The sequence below is a fragment of the Passer domesticus genome, chromosome Z (assembly GCF_036417665.1).
Source record: "Passer domesticus isolate bPasDom1 chromosome Z, bPasDom1.hap1, whole genome shotgun sequence".
NCBI lineage: Eukaryota > Metazoa > Chordata > Aves > Passeriformes > Passeridae > Passer > Passer domesticus.
The window spans coordinates 23421980-23437884 of record NC_087512.1 but is presented as its reverse complement, the minus strand read 5'-3'; the positions used below and the strand labels follow the sequence as shown (position 1 = coordinate 23437884).

The window sequence follows — 15905 nt, the reverse complement described above, 5'->3', positions numbered from 1 at the left end:
GTGCCTTGTTTCTTCCCTGTGCTGACCACTCAGGGCAATCTTTATTGAAACGACTGGGCTGTTCCTGATTGATCTTATGTTGTGTTTTGTTTCCTTTGAGCTGGTGGTGTCCACATGCCAAATTATTCCAAATTTATTGCAGATGAGGTCAGAATCATATAATTATTTGAAAACAATAAGTTTGGGTTATATAGTTTGGTTATTTTTTCACTTTGTTCTCTGCTATTTGGTGGTTTGCTTCCAGTGTTCCTTCCTGCTGACTTCCAATAGAGGTTTCTTGCTTTATAAACAACTGGATTGATTTCCAATATAGACTTTTACTTCCTTGAAAATAGATCTTCTCAGGGGAAATTGGCAGTTCTCTCTGAATGTATTTTCGTATTTGTATTTACTTGGAGGAGTTTGAAGCCCAAAGACAAGATTTATGTCAACAAATCCCTTTTCCTCTTATCCAATTTAGTTGTTTTAACATAATGCAATCATTTTCTAAATCAAACTGATGGAGTGCTTCCTAAAGGCATTACACCAACTGTATATCTGGAATCATATTTGCCTTCTTTTATTGCATTAGCACTAGGCTTGAACTTTTCAAATTTGCATTGTGCTTTGCAGAAGTTTTCAGGATATTTGAAGCAGTTTATAGCTAGAATCTGGTATTTTTTAAAAAGAGACTGGAGAGTGAATTGCAGAGCAAAGGATGTGTAGAAATGAGATTTTAGTTTCATGGAACAAGTAGAAACTGGAATGAGTAAGCAAGAGGAATATTGCATTTTCTGGGTACAACACTGGTCTGGGTGTCTCACGAGGCTTTCTAAAATGTTTCATTTCTGCTCTTTGAAGAAGGTGCTGAGTAAGGATCTGACATACAGCAAAAGTGTATGGGCAGAGAGTGCCTGGGACAATGCACTTAACACCTGGGATATAATGTGATGATGTCTCTGCACTGGCTTTTGGCAAATCTGTCTCTTGTTATTTGAATGCTGTTTTTATTTTCACCATATGATCTGACACTATCAGGCATCCTTCTCAAGATAGGCTTGTAATATTATTGAGGGGAATTTTCAAAAACACAACCAAGATTCTAATCCTCATCTGTACTATTGAATATCTCCGCCCTTGTTCTTGTGTGGTTATTTCAGTGGTAATTCTTGGTCACACAGAGTAGTGGGTAGTTTGGAACAAGCTAGTTAAAATAAGATCAAGAGCATACAGTGAAAGGGAAAAACAAAGCTCAATTGAAATTGGTTCAGGTGCAGAAGTGAGTTCCCCAGGCTGTGGGTGGGAGAGGTATGTCCGTGAAACAACCCCCTGTTTGAACAGGACCATAGTATGTCTAGTTCTCAGGGAGCTTGTGTGAAACCCTTCCAGTTTCTCAGCGCTTGGAGCATTGTTAAACCACAGCTCTGCTAACTCCTCACCTGTCACTGTGATGTCACTGAGATGATGAAATTCCCATCCGAGCTGGATGCTTTAGGGTACTGCTGAAAGTTTGTGGAAGTAATCTGTTCCAGTCTGGTATATTTTTGTAACTCTTCTCATCTTCCAGAGCACAGGCCAAGTAAACCTTTAATAAGTTCTGTCCCTTTCGCAAGCACTGGTAGACAAATGCGTGCCAGGGAGGTTCTTTTGGTAAGACTGGGCCCAATAAATCACATTAAGGAAGAGGAGTAAGCCAGCAGGGGAGCAGTGAGGGTCCTTGCAATTGCATTTTCTGTGCTGTGAGTCTATGCCTGTCTCAAAAGCATTTTTTTCCATTCCCTACTCCCAAAATATCGCAACCAGTTGTTGGACAATAGCTTAACATCTAAAAAAATTAGTATCAGATTATAACTAATAAACTGGCAGAAGACAAGTGACAGCTTGAGAGCATTCTCTATTTTAAGTGCAAACTTTAAATTTTATTAAGCAAATAAAATACAGTGATAAAACCCATTTTGAGGTCTCTATTGCATTTCTACTTAAAAAAAAATAGTCCACTACGTGCAAATAGCACTTATATGAACAACTGGGCTCCCAGTGTAGGCAATTAAAAGGAGGCTTATGGTATTTTCCTGCAACACAGATCCTGTCAGGTCGGCAGGCATTCCTGAAAGACATGAAAACAGCCTTGTGCCCATTTGAAGGATCAAAGAAACTTGTGTGCTGGCATGTGGCTGAAATTTTTGGTGTTCAAGGGGTAATTTCTGATGGTTTGGTGATCTCTTCACAAATCCACTGAAGGGGAACGTGTGGTTAATGGAGGATGATCAGGAAAGGTACCTAGTCTGATTCCAGTTGGTAATGAATATTCATGACATGAGTGGTGTGATGTCCACTGATACTTTTGCCCCTTTTGCCCTGTCTTCTCTATGGCTTGTGTGGCTTGGCTCCTCTCTCTGGAATAAGCACTGAACAAAAGGAAGTTAACCACTGCTGAATTCATACCTACTGCACAACATTTCTGAAAAACCAAGAAGTTTGTGGTGTTGCAGAGGTGTCTGGCCTAACTGACATGGTTCTTGCTGACACTGCATTAAACCAGCCCATTGATGGCTGCAACACCCTCTCTGAGATGGTGTTACTTAGTTGTTACTAAGATATTTAAAACATCCTCTCAGTCTATTGACTATCCACATGAGCAATTTACTTACAGTCTGTTACTATTGATTATATTAGAAAAGATGAAAAATAGGAAACCAGCATTGCAGAGAATAGGTCAATTTATAAAAGCCCCCTCTCCAAATTAGGTGTTTTGAAATTCAGTGTATATATGAACATAAAAATCTGGTCTTAGTGAGAAAAAAAGACTTCACACAATTTGTTCTCCTCACTTTTTATTGCTGAGCTTTGCAAGGGAACCGTGAAGATGTAGAGTGCTTGACCTCTTGCCAAATGATTAATAACATATTTTTACCTCAGATAATCACATTTTGTCACAGTTTCAAGCCACAACAAATTATCAGTATTTCCCACATGTATTTCCCCTTGCTATATATCAACGGTGTAGTGTTTCTCTGTGTCGTTATTTTTAATCTGAGTGGTCTTGTTGGAGAAAGATAATAGAAATACCTGAAGTGCAGTACCCTTCACCCTTTTTCATGCTTTTCCCTTTCTGTGTCACATGTAATGGATATCTGAATGATCATATTGATGGCAAAATCCCAGAGAGGGTTAAAAATCCCACAGCAAAGCTGGGGAAAGTTGGGAAGGCAGGACTGCCTTCCTGCCCTAAAGGATGACCCTCCTTCCTCACAGAGGAACACCACACTGATTACCTTCCAGCCACACACCACTGCCAAACTACATCTAATTGTCTGTCTGTTGTCCCTTGAGTTTATTTTAATCCTGAATTTTGAAACGTGCTTTTATGTTCTTAATGGAATGTGCATGTTGCTATGTGTACTGAAATAGGACTGAAATTCAGAGACTGGGGAAAGCAGTGTTCATACCTTAGGTGACAATTTGTGTGGCACAAATGGCAGCTCAGATTCATGTCTTGTACCTGAATTTGCTATTCATCAAATACGAAATGCACCTGGAGAATCAGTGTGTGAGCAGGGAATGGGAAACTTGTCCTCTCCTCTGCTCCCCAGCTTCTTGCAGCACCTTCATTACTTACTCTGTAATGTCACCTCTGATGTCAGTGGGTTTTAACTCAACAGTTAAATCTGCCACAGGAAATCGGTAGCAAACAGTCTTAACTTGATTTCCCTAACCTGGGGACCTCCTTCACCACTGTCTTTCCAGCATATAGATTTGCAGATACCATTTTTCCCCTAATATGGTTATGAAAGGGTGCTGTTTTGTATGACCTTACAGATCTGCTGACAGGGTAAAGAAAGGTTAGAAAATGTATCAAGATGTGCATGACCCCAGCGTTTAGGGTAGATGTGGGCTTGAAGGGGATTTTGGCTCTCTGAGTGTATGTGGATCTTGTTTCTCTATTGGGAAGATCAGGGAGGCAGGGGGCTGTGCTTGCTCATGGGACCTGTGCTCTCTTCATGCTTTGCCTGCCTGGGATGAAAAGCTTTTGAGATTGCTGTTGTGATAGAGAGCAGGATTTTGGAAAACCAGCTGTGGGGAATATCTTTCCAAAACTAACCTGGCTGGACTCCAGCCAGCATACTGGGGAGAAGGTCCACGCGCCTTGAACATTGAAGCAAGTGTGAGAGAGAGAGGTAGCTGCTGCCAGTGGCTCATCCACTGGAGCCTAGTGACTCAGTGAGCAGCAAGGAGTGCTCTGCGGGGTAGTGGGAACAGGTCTGTCCCCTGAAGCCCCTGAACCTTGGTCCTAGTGCTCCTCAGCCTCCCCCTTCACAGTTGGAAGAGCACTGAAGTTGGCGTGGGGTCTCCTCTCTCTTTCCCACCCTGGAAACCCAGCAGGTGGTGCCTCCAGCCCTTCAATGGATGCAGCTTGGATACAACACTTGCCCTGTCACAGTAACTAGCAATGCTAGCACGCAGCAAACACTGCATACTGTCAACAGAGGAATGTTATGTTTCATTTTATTATTGGCAAAATTATAATTTTGTCCCTTGCTGTTGTGGTGGGAAGGCTGTTTTCCTTGCACTTACCTGCTTCTGACTACCTTTCATGTTCTCTTCTGCTGTTGAGATACACTGTTTATGTTATATAAGGCATTTAAAGTTATTTTGGTCCAATAGTACATTCTAAAAATCTCATGATTTAATGGCCCCTGAGATCCTGTTGTAATCCATCTGCTGTCCTTTCTTAATTAATAATTTCTATTTGCTAATAATGTATATAATGAAAGAAATTTTGCTTACAGGCACATGTACATGAATAATTTTCTTCAGCTAACTGATAGCAAACCCTGCATATGCCCCCCTTTCCCCATGTCCCTGCCCCTCAAGGACAGTGCAGCAGGCTACGTGCTGCCCTGACAGCTCCAGCAGTGTTAGCTGCACCACCAGCTCCTGCTCCCACCCCTGCCCCACCAGGACATGCATCTTGAACATCCACCTTTACAAGCACAAGCTTGGGGTGCAGATGATTAGAGGGTGATACCAGGGGGCAGAGCTGCTGTGGCCTGTGGAGCAGTGGCTGCTGGGAGAGGAAAACAGCAGGGCATGGGAATCTGAGAATAATGTGATTACTGTAGCTACTTACCTGCTAAATGTTGTGATGATTATTAAATAATGTTTAATGAAATTGGGTCCTGGGATTTGGCTGCAGAATCCTCAGCTTGTGGTGTACCTGTACATAAGATGGGAAGTAACTAATTTTGTACTAGTCCTGGTTGAGTTGTGTGGACATTTGGTGTTAAGAATGAATGAGTTGTCACTGTAGGAACCAGCCCAGATCCTGGAGGTGACAATGCCAAAACCAAGTCTCTTAGAACAAAATTTGGGATCCGTACATGTAAGCAGATAATGCTGACATCTTTGAATGAAATGAACATAGACATCACCTTAATCTCCCCTAGGCACATCTACTCTGTGTTCTGTAGTGGTTTTCTAAGTGTGTGCTGATACTGTTGATGGGAAAAGATAAGGACCTTTCAAGTCACACCTGCCTTAAACAAACAGTGACAAATGAAGACCAAATCACACTGTTTTTAGATACGTTACTGGATGAAAGTTTATCCTGGTCAGAGTATCTCCATGGATATGCAGTGACATTTCACAGGCCTATTGTGGGCTTTGGATGTTTCATCCAGCTAATACTGGCCTTTGTTGTGGCATTTACAGTGTCTTAAAGGAAAATTCTAGTGATTTTTCAAAATTCTAGCAGTTATTGAAAGCAGTTGAATTGCTTTTGGAAAAAAACCAAAAAAAAACAACCCAGAATGTTGTATTTATGAGACCAATCATCAATCAGGAAAAGAAAGAAAGAAAACCCAACAACCCAGGAAGGCAAATGGTGATAAAGATCCCACATAAAGTCACTTTTCTCAGCAGGCAGAAAGTCTGATGAACTGAAATGGAAAGTCCTTCTCATTGATTTCACTGGGAAAAGTAATTGACTTTGAACTCTTTGAATAAGTTGCAATCTGTATTTAATTTCTTGTCCAAGAAAGAGAATGTAATTTTGTTTTTCTTGTGGCTGCTATTAGCCTTAATGTCAGTTGCACAGCTGAATCTCTTGCATCAAGCTCCAAATTTACCCCTGATGTCAGCATGCTTAGGAATAAAGCAAAAATCAGCCTTTCATCTCTCAGTTGCTTAAAGGATCATGCCATAATACCACATTTATTAATTCAAAATCTCTCTTGTCTGTACATGCACAATGGAGCTAAGTATTCTGAGGAAAGGCAGAGAAAGTGTAAAGACTGTAATTTAACTTTTAGACATTAATGCAACATACTAACTGAAAATATTCTGACAGTTTTAGCAAACATACACATTTTTGCCCTTGGATTGCCTGAATGGAGAGATTAATCATTTCAGGCTGTCAAGGTGGCAGATACGATCTGCTGATTTTCTCCCAGGCCACATTAACTTTTGAATGACATGGGCACAGTACTAAGTTTGTTGTCATCAGTTCCGACATGGACAGGGGGATCTGCACTGACCCCATCTGACAGAGCAGTTTCCTCATGCAGATGTGTTTAGGTAAGATCAGGTCAGTTCTGTATTGGGACAGAATACAGCCACCTGAACACAGAGGTGCTGTGCTTGAGCTTGTGCACCATGTCTTGCCTGTCCCAGTATGAAGCATCTGATCCAGCGTGGCCTTCCTGACATAAGCATCTTACATGTGCCCTTGCTGTCCACATTACCTGTGTATGTACAATTTGTCTGTAAAAACTCCTGTCTTCTTCACCTGTCACATAGACTTGTTTAGCCAAATATTATGAAGAGGAAAAAACAGTTTTGATAATTAAACTTTAATGATTTACCCTGGCAGTCTGGGGACATTATGCTTTCAATCTCCAACACAAACGAGATCAGAAAGCTCATCTAGAAAGACAACTTTTTGGAAGAAATAATGAGTCTTTTTAAGACTCCAGAAGCGATGTGTGCTGGAAAGTCAGCAAATGTTAAATACCAACCTACCTGAAAGATCCTTTAAAATTACAGAAAAATGTAAAAAGACCATTCTGTGAATGAGGATTGGGGGTTATTTGTTGGCATTTGTCAGCTCTTGTTGTAAAAATGAAGGGAAAAAGGAAGTCCAGATTGGTTTTGAAGTGCTCTGACAGGGAGAAACTGTGATCTTGAGGCATGGACTGGTAAGGTGGCCATGCCTGGGTCCCTGAAGAGGCACCTTCTTTACCCAGGACAGAATTTCTCTCCCATGCACATAGTTTCACAAATAAAAGAGTCTAAGGGAAATTGGAAATATAGATGACAAATGTATTTTAAGATGGTGCTAAACTGTTTTAAATGCCTCTTTTCTCAGAGAAAGGAAAAAAAATGTGATCCAAATACATTTGCTTCCCAAGAGAATATGTGTTCTTTTGTGAAGAGTAGAAAATCAGAAGAACTTTTGTTTTTCCCAGAAATGTTGTTGTTGGTCTAATACTTTCTTACATTTTTCTGATAAAAACAGAAGATGAGCTAAAGTATTTCTGTACACAATCCATAATGTGGGGCTAGTGTATTCCAAGGACCCTCAGGCTGCAGGAACAATCTGGATGTAGACGTTTATGTCTGACTATGTGAAGTCCAATACTCTGTGGTGTTTTTCATTGTGCTTGTTTTCCTTTTGTTTTTCATGACAATCAATATACAGATTTGCTCCACAAATTCTGACAGCTTATTGTTGTTCCTGCAAGGACATTTTTGTACCAGTGGAGTACCAGTTATGGTCTTTCTTTTCACCTCTTTCTTCCTCAGTCATATGCTTTTCTTTTAATACTGTTTTCCTATTAAATTCTCTCAACATGGTCATCATGTTTATCTCAAATTCTTTTTGTCTATTTTCTTGGGCTTATACCAAGAAGTTCTTATAGGAACTTCTTAGAACTTATTTTCTATAGCCCCACTGAAAAGCCCCACAAGCTACTTTGCATCAAGCTCTGATACAGAATTTTTCTTTTCCTTATTAACAGAATTGTCATTTATCTTTTTTTAGTATGTGCTGTCACAGGCTGTTTTATTTGAGAACATGACTCTTATCCCTGACCATGACAACAATTTTGCTATCAGTATTAAAATCCTGTGAATGTCAGAGCAAATAGGATGATCTGGGAAGTTGTGGAATAGCTCCACTGTAAAGGTCAAATCTATAACTACTGCACTGGCTGAACAATGTCAGCACTGCAAGGACACAGAATAACCTAAGTCAATGAGTAACCAACTAAACGCAGAAGTAATTTTTGGACACAAAGGCCCAAGGTGATGCACCTGAGGTTGTTTTTACCAGCATTACCAAATTTAGTTGTTAAAAACCTTAAAGGTTGCCAGGAAATCCATGGCTTTCCAGCATCTCTTGTCTTTCAAAACAAGCCCTAAACCTTTCTGTGTAGCTAAAGTAAACATGGACCCAGTCATTATAGTAAGCAGATATGACTTCCCAGAAAGACTTAGCTGAATTCTGTGTCTGGGTAACCTCCTCTACAACAGGCTCCCTCCTGACTTTGAAGTTTGTCAGAGATAGTGATATACAGTTGGTTCTGTGATGAATAATTCCCTGTGTACCATTGCTTCTGTGTAACAGGCTACACCACCAGGCAGGTTTTACTATTGATTTTTAGTTAAGATCTCTTGATGGTGTTGACTGGGCACTGTTGCTTTGATGGCAAGCAGGTAATGTGAGTGGGCCATAGTTTTAGACCATTCATAGCAGAAACAGAATAAGCTGAAGAAACATTTCTAGACTGACACATGTTCCTTGAAGTTTTACCTGTTTTCTCTCTTCTTCAGTGTGTTGATGAGACATATCCTTTTCATGGCACTATGAAATATACTATTGTGGAATCTCAGCACTTCAGCATCTGAGCTGTGTTTATCCTTACAAGATACGATGACTAGAGCAGCATTTTAATCCTTAAATTTTTTAAAGACTGAAAAATTAGTTAATAATTACAGTTAGTAAATGGCTTGATGAAGATCACAGAGCTATTGTGGGCCAGGAAATCCTAAAAATCGTGGTAGATTATACCGTTCTTCCTCCATGACTGTGTGAAGAGACATCTTCTAGTCATAAGGGACAGACTTACTACCAGGCTGATAACACATTAATATTTTTGTCATGTGGGTCTAGTGTGAGCTGGCAAAGCCCTTGGGCATTGCTTCCACCTGGAAGCATGTGAGGACTTTTGTGTTTGGAAACTTTGATCTCAAAGAGAGCCATTTAGTTGAAGGGAACTTGTATTTTCTCCTGGTTTCTGCTTCTGAGGAAATGTGGATTGAAGCAACGTGTGGCAAGAAGAGCTTTGGTGTATTTTCACCAGATTATTTGTAGATATAGGAATGGGATGTAGGCATTTTCTGTGCCTTGCATCCTAATTTCTAGGTGGGCTGTGATTATCTTCTGGTGAACCTGAAGCAGCAAAGACACACTTGTTCACTCGTCTTGTTGGGAAGCAGAGGAAATGCTCATTCAAATGGTCACAGACATGTAATTTCCAGAGGTGGCTTCAGATTAACATATCTCTAATCAAGATGTTTTGAGATTCTCTTTGGATTAAAGGAGATGTATTTCTGCATGGCCTGGCACTGAAGATGTGGCATACGTAGGTGATTGACTTCACACTTCATCAAAGTCCTCAAATCCATCTGTCTTCTTTGAAAAAAAAAATGGAAAGTTCATGGATGTGTTTGTACTGAGTGGTCTAGAAGAATAGTTGGTCATGGGGAAGCATTACAGAATGGGGGTGGCTGTAATGCTTAGATCTGTCCTAAACCTCATATTATTCAGCACTGTTATCAGAATTCTTTTTACAAATATAAAAGAGTTTCCTTTTATAATTTTATGCCACTCCAATGGTTACTGAGGGCCACCACCACACTGATTAGTAATTTTTGCTGGGTCAGCACAGTCAGAAGGACTTTCACCTAAACCAAGTAAGATTTAGTGTATGAAAAGTAAGTCATAGCCCAAAGACAGCCAATTGCTATTTTTCTCTTCTAAATGGGACACATTGGACACTAGATTTGACCTGAGAAAACTTAAAGTATTGACTCCCATCCAAGGGGCTTCATCCTCTCAAAAGAATGTTATGGAAAAACTGCTCCCACTAAGCTCACCTCGCTTTAATGTGTGCAGAATGTGGGATCAAAGAATTTTCCATCTTGTTATCTATCAGAGAGGTGATTTACTTGTAGTGCGGAACTCTTCTATGGGGACAGAGTAATAGCTATTAAAAGAATTTAATAGGTAGTGGAGAAAGGCATAACTGGCTGGAGCTGTAGTGCAGGGAGGGTAATATTTCTGGGGTAAAATATGGGGGCAGAAGACAAAGTTTCTATTTCCTGATGTTTTCGTAACAAGATTGAATGTCTGGACAGACTAAGACATCTCAGGCAAAACCCAGCTGTTCTGAGGACAGACACAAGTGCAGAATTGCCCTCTCTACCCTGGGCATCTCAGGCACACATTAGGTAATGGGTATAGTCCTGCCCGACATCCTCTATAGAAGAGATGGTCCAAGTTATGTTGGTGCAATGTTTTTTATAAACAGAATTGCCCTGATGCTGCTCAGACATCCTCTGAAGGACCACGGCTCCACTGCTGCTAAATAACTGCTCAAACAGCTACTCCTCCTCCTGATGTGGTAGCCAGACAGCTGGGTGCCCTGCAGAGACCTGCTTCCCAGTCCCTGTGCTCTGTAAGGGAACCATTGTGCTGGTCTGCTGGGGCTGCTGTAGGACTTCCAATTTTGCAGGGAACCTTCTTTATGGTTTTTATTTGCATAAAACCATATAAACCAGAAAGAAATTTGTATCTTTACCAATTACATTTATGTTTGTGAGTTAATGAAACCTATTTTGAGACTGAAATGCACAAGGTTACTTTCTTTGCTTGAGGTGTTCGACAGGAGCTATAGACAAGACAGGCACATAATTCAGTGCAATTTTAGCCTAGTATTTACATAAGTAATTTACTTTATGCACTTATGCCTTATACTGTTGATAACCTGGGGCCACGTGTGAGGCTGATGACGTTATGTTCCTCAGGGGTACCATCAGACATCAGAATTTTTGTGTTTTGATTGCAGGCTAGAAGTGCTGGCAGGTAAAAGCAAAGCCGTCCAAGTAGGCAGGCAGGAGGTGCCATGGGCTCTCAGGGTGCAGGGCTCACAGCTGTGATGGCTGTGGGCAGAACACCCTGCCCTGCTGCCCTGTCAGCATAGTGGGAGGATCACCAGCTGAGTGCTAGGAGTAGGTTCCTATATTCCTGAAGCATCTTCCTCCAGGAGGTAATTTTTTCACTGGTGAGAAGTTTAATTTAGCTGTCCCTTCCCCCGCAGCTTTAATGACATCTAGTGCAGGCAGTTGTTCTGGATCACAAGATGGTATTTAAATTTGTGTTGGTGTGACAGCTTCACTCTCTTGCTCACCTTTCTGTACCAATCTTGTCCTGCCCTCTTTCTGAGGTGAATTTGGCTTTGTCAGTGACTGATGGCTCTCTGCTGAATGTTCCTCTCACTTCTCCCAGCAGGTATTGCAAATGGAAACTGAAGAGGTTTCCAGGCATTTGAAATTGCTGTAGACAATTTCTTTGTTCCTACACACCCTCTGGAGAGTTTTCTCTTTCGTAGAGAGGCTGTCCAATGAATGATAGACACAGACAGGGCAGTTATTAGCGTATCCTTTCTGATGCAATGGATAGCCTGGAGTATTTCTGCTTCCTTCTCTGAAATGAAACAGTCCAGCTGTGATGCGAGGTACAGCGTACCTCTGTAGTGCCACCCATGGGGCTTATGCAAGGGCTCCTGCCTAGGCCCCTGGCCAAAGCATGACAGCAGATTTGCCACCTCTGCAGACCACCCAAGAAGTGCCTGCTCCTGCCCAGGGCACTGAGAGGCTGGCAGAGAGTGTCCCATCAGCTCCGCAGCGGTGGCCCTTGGATATGACACCGCATCTCTTTGTGGGGCAACACAGAGCAGGACCCTGAGGGCTCTCTGCATTGTGACTAAGGCTTATTAATCATTTCATGATGGATACTCCCATCTGCATAAAGCAAGGAGTGATATTTATTCACTTTTTTACTAATGCCTTTAACTTTTAAATAGAAGAGAAGATAAATTGGTTTTATATGGATTCTTTCACTCTTCCATATTCCAAAGCACTTTTACAGATCAGTTAAGTTAGGATATAGTGCTGGTAATGCAGTGAGTCTGGGCAAACAGGGCAGTCTGAACTGCACCATATATCATGCCACCCATCTCCATTGAATGTGATATGCATGCTGTTTGATTTTTTTAAAGAGCTATTCCATACCTGTGCTTGATTTTGAGTAAATAAATCCAAGCTATTAAATCTGTTCCTCAGTATGTCTTTAAAACACCTTTTAAAAAGGATGTTTCAGTACTTGTAAATGTTGCCAGATTAAGGTAGGTTAGTGGAATACACAGTTTTATCCCCTAATTACAATGCCAAAGCATTTGAATATTCAAGGGATTGTATGAAGGATCTAATCAGTAGCTGAACTCTGCTGAACTTGGTCTATCTGTAGGGAGGACTGTCCTGATTTGGTGTCCTTTTACTGTAAAAGATTTTATTCCCAGTGATAAAAAAAAGGGCTTTTTCCTTGCAGGAGATAAATTTTGAAAATTAAGGATAACTCTCTTTCCTTGTAAATATCTTTATTTACCTATAAATGTAAAATACTGGGCCTCCTGTGTGTGTGAGTCATGCTGGTCCTTCTGGTTCCTCTGCACTGGTGGCCAGTGGGGATGTTGACACCAACAGTAGGAAGCACAGGACAGCTGCCTGTGCTGCCATAGCTCCTCTATGTGGGAGCTGCCCCAAGGAGGCAGCCTCAGGAAAAACAAATACTGTTTTACCAACTTTTTAACCCAATCAATGCTGCAGAGCAGCAGGTGGTGCTTTCTCAGTAAATGTGAGACAAGGCTGTGGCAGCTGCTGGAAGCTTTGAGATATTATTATTCATACCAAAATACTGCTGAAAGAGTTTATTAATAGCCATATACTCTCAAACTCACTGCACTAGACCAGCTTGTAACGCTTGTGATAATTCATTTTTTGTTCTCCCATTCATGCCTCTAAAGTGATATAATAAATAATTATTTGTGTACCCCAGAATCTTCCCATTAATCTTTGTTAATTATTATTTCTGTCATTTTCAGGCCGGTTCTGTAAAAAAATTGTGCTTGTATAATTGACCAAATCCCTCTCTCATTTCCTCTTAGGCTATATTATTGATGTAAAGTGAAAACAGAGTACTCGTGAAGTGTAAGACCTGAATTTGGCTCAAAGACTATGCTATGCTAAAAGCTTTCCTGTCCTATTATAGGTTGTATCCAATATATTTAGTGGAAGAAATCATGAACTACACAGAATCTTTTATCTGAAAAATTATCAGGAGAACACATAATAGATACTGTTGAAAGAAAAATTAATTAGGGTTTAAAAAGAAAACAAAAAGAAAACTGAAACCTTTAGGGCTGGTATAAAATGGCAAGCACATTTTATTCCAGTGCAAATCACTAATGGTTAAATTCTTCTTTCAGATCCACATAAATCAGAGTAACCTCACAGACTTTAATAGAGTCATGCCAAAATTACACTGGTGTAGTCAGCTCATTTTGGCCTTATATACTTGGCATTTGTCATTGTAGATCTAACCCAAACTCTGAGGAACCTCTTGGGAATCTTTACATTCAGATAATGGGATTTGGATTGGACAGTATAAGTTTAACATGAATCATAATTAGCTCAATTTGGTATTTTATGGCTCATAATATGCAAGACAGGCACATGAGCCAGCTGGAGCATTGATCTTGTTGCCTAGGAATGGAAGCGAAACCATGAAGTGTTTCCCTTAGTCCACCTAATTTAAATCAGATGATACCTAAGTAAATACTAAATCAGAACAATCTTGAGCCCTGACCTCATATCATGGGTTCTGTGTTCTGGTGCCAGGTCTCCAGTGAAGTGATTCTCCTCTTTTACTTCTCACAAGCCTTGGCCATTCATAACCCTCATCTCATAATGTTGATGTTGTTAATTGCATTAGTATTTAATATGCTACAGGGATAGCATTATCTTGTCTAGTATGCTTGCTTAGTTCATTATGTTCTGTGCATGTAGTGGACAAGAGGATCTAGAGGTCACAAAGCCTGTTTCTAATCTCATTTACACTGGAGATGCATCAACAGAATTTGATGAACTTCAATGAAATTATTTTTGGTATATAGTAGGGCAGCATGAATATGAGTCTGAGATCTACTGTTATTCTGTTAATATGCAAGAATGGCATTGCTTGTGCTGAGGGTGAGAGGGAACTCTAGTTCACATGTGTGTATATATATATATATATATATATATATATAAAATGATTTACACATATAATGATTCTTTAAAACGGCTGCTCATGTGTATATATATATAATGATTTACACATATAATGATTCTTTAAAATGGCTACTCATGTTCAAAAGATTAAAAAAACCAAAACATTCTCTGTTCAGTGGGGATTTTCTGGAGATATTAGACTGTGTTAAGAGCAGTAAAATTTAGCCCAGTGTATTGCATGCTTGGAATCAAAATGACACATAACCAGTACATGCATCACTTGTCCAAACCCCTCAGGTAGTAGATAATGTCTGTCACCTCCTGTACTGATGAAAGAAAAACATCTTACTGCCAATTTGTTTGAAGAGAAGAAGCCTTTCTTCTAATCTTCATCTAAGCAACAAGCAGATGAATGGAAAGTATGCTTTTGTATCTATATCACATAAAGGGTAATGAAATTGAAAATAAATGAACGATGTATTGTTCTTCCAGCAGCACTCAAGTATATGGGAAAATTGGCTTTCAATATATACAGTAGCTACTTATATAGCATGACTAAAGAAAGTTCCTGTGAATATGAAAGGTCCCAGATGAATGAGGCCTGAAATGGAAAACCTCTCTTTCTACAGCAGGCAGGATTGCGTGGCTTTCACATGCCTTGCCAGTAATTTGCCAATGTTTACATTTGATCTTTGGCTTTCAGAAGCATTAATTTAGTAGGCTGTAAAGACCCTTTTCCCCACCTGCCATTTGCAGCACAATAAAAATTGTGTTATAACCATCCCTTTTTCTATGTGTCAAGCAGGAAAGCCATCCCCTGGGAAAAGGGGAAAAGTGGTGGTGTAAGCCCCGTGCTCGTGATTCCACATCACTTGCTACGCTGAAGAAAATATGAGGTGTGTCTCTTGGAGGCAGGACAACCATTTCACCATGAAGAGGAGGAAAGTGTCCTAAGTTGCCAGGAGTGGGAGAGTGTTTTCTAGCAGAGAAGGTCTTGACCAGGTGAGCATAGGGAGGTGACAGCCCCTTCTTTGAGTGTTGCCTGGTGTCATCCCCAGTGAAGCTGCTGTGCCTCTGCAAGAACTAGTATCCCCTTCTAAGTGAATGACACAACTACTGGGGCTGGGGTCTCTTTCTTAGGGCAGATGGCAATCAGTTTCCTAAGACCTTGGTGCTTGTGACTTGGGACAGGAAAGCAGATGAAATCTTGAAATGCTGTGTGGGGCTGGAAACCTGGCTTCTAAACCTGATTTGAAGCAGTACCAACCTGCTTGGGTGCTGTCTCTATGCCAACATGTGATGGAGGAACAGGCTTGGGCACAAAAAGCAGACATGCTCTTTTTGAGGCCCCAGCTAGTAAGGAGGTATGCAATGCAATTTCTTTTCTGAATTAATATTCCTTGAGCAGGCCCTGGGACTGTATCTGTTTCCTAGATCTCTCCAGTTAATGGAATGGCCAAATACAATTGTCTGGCAATGGTACTGCATTTCAGTAATACAGACAAAAAGACACTAATTTACATTTTGTGCCAATA

The 15905-nt window shown here is 40.6% G+C and overlaps 1 long non-coding RNA gene across 12 annotated transcripts in view; it reads left to right on the top strand.

Annotated features, from left to right (window-relative positions):
- The window catches only part of LOC135290995 (uncharacterized), a 65524-nt gene that overhangs the window by 23052 nt on the left and 26567 nt on the right, over window positions 1-15905 (top strand). For 11 of the 12 annotated variants that reach the window (XR_010353840.1, XR_010353849.1, XR_010353843.1 and 8 more), the window contains one exon: window positions 15176-15734. This is a non-coding gene — a long non-coding RNA (uncharacterized LOC135290995). The remainder of the gene's footprint in view (window positions 1-15175; window positions 15735-15905) is intronic. The other variant, XR_010353839.1, reaches the window with a different exon arrangement.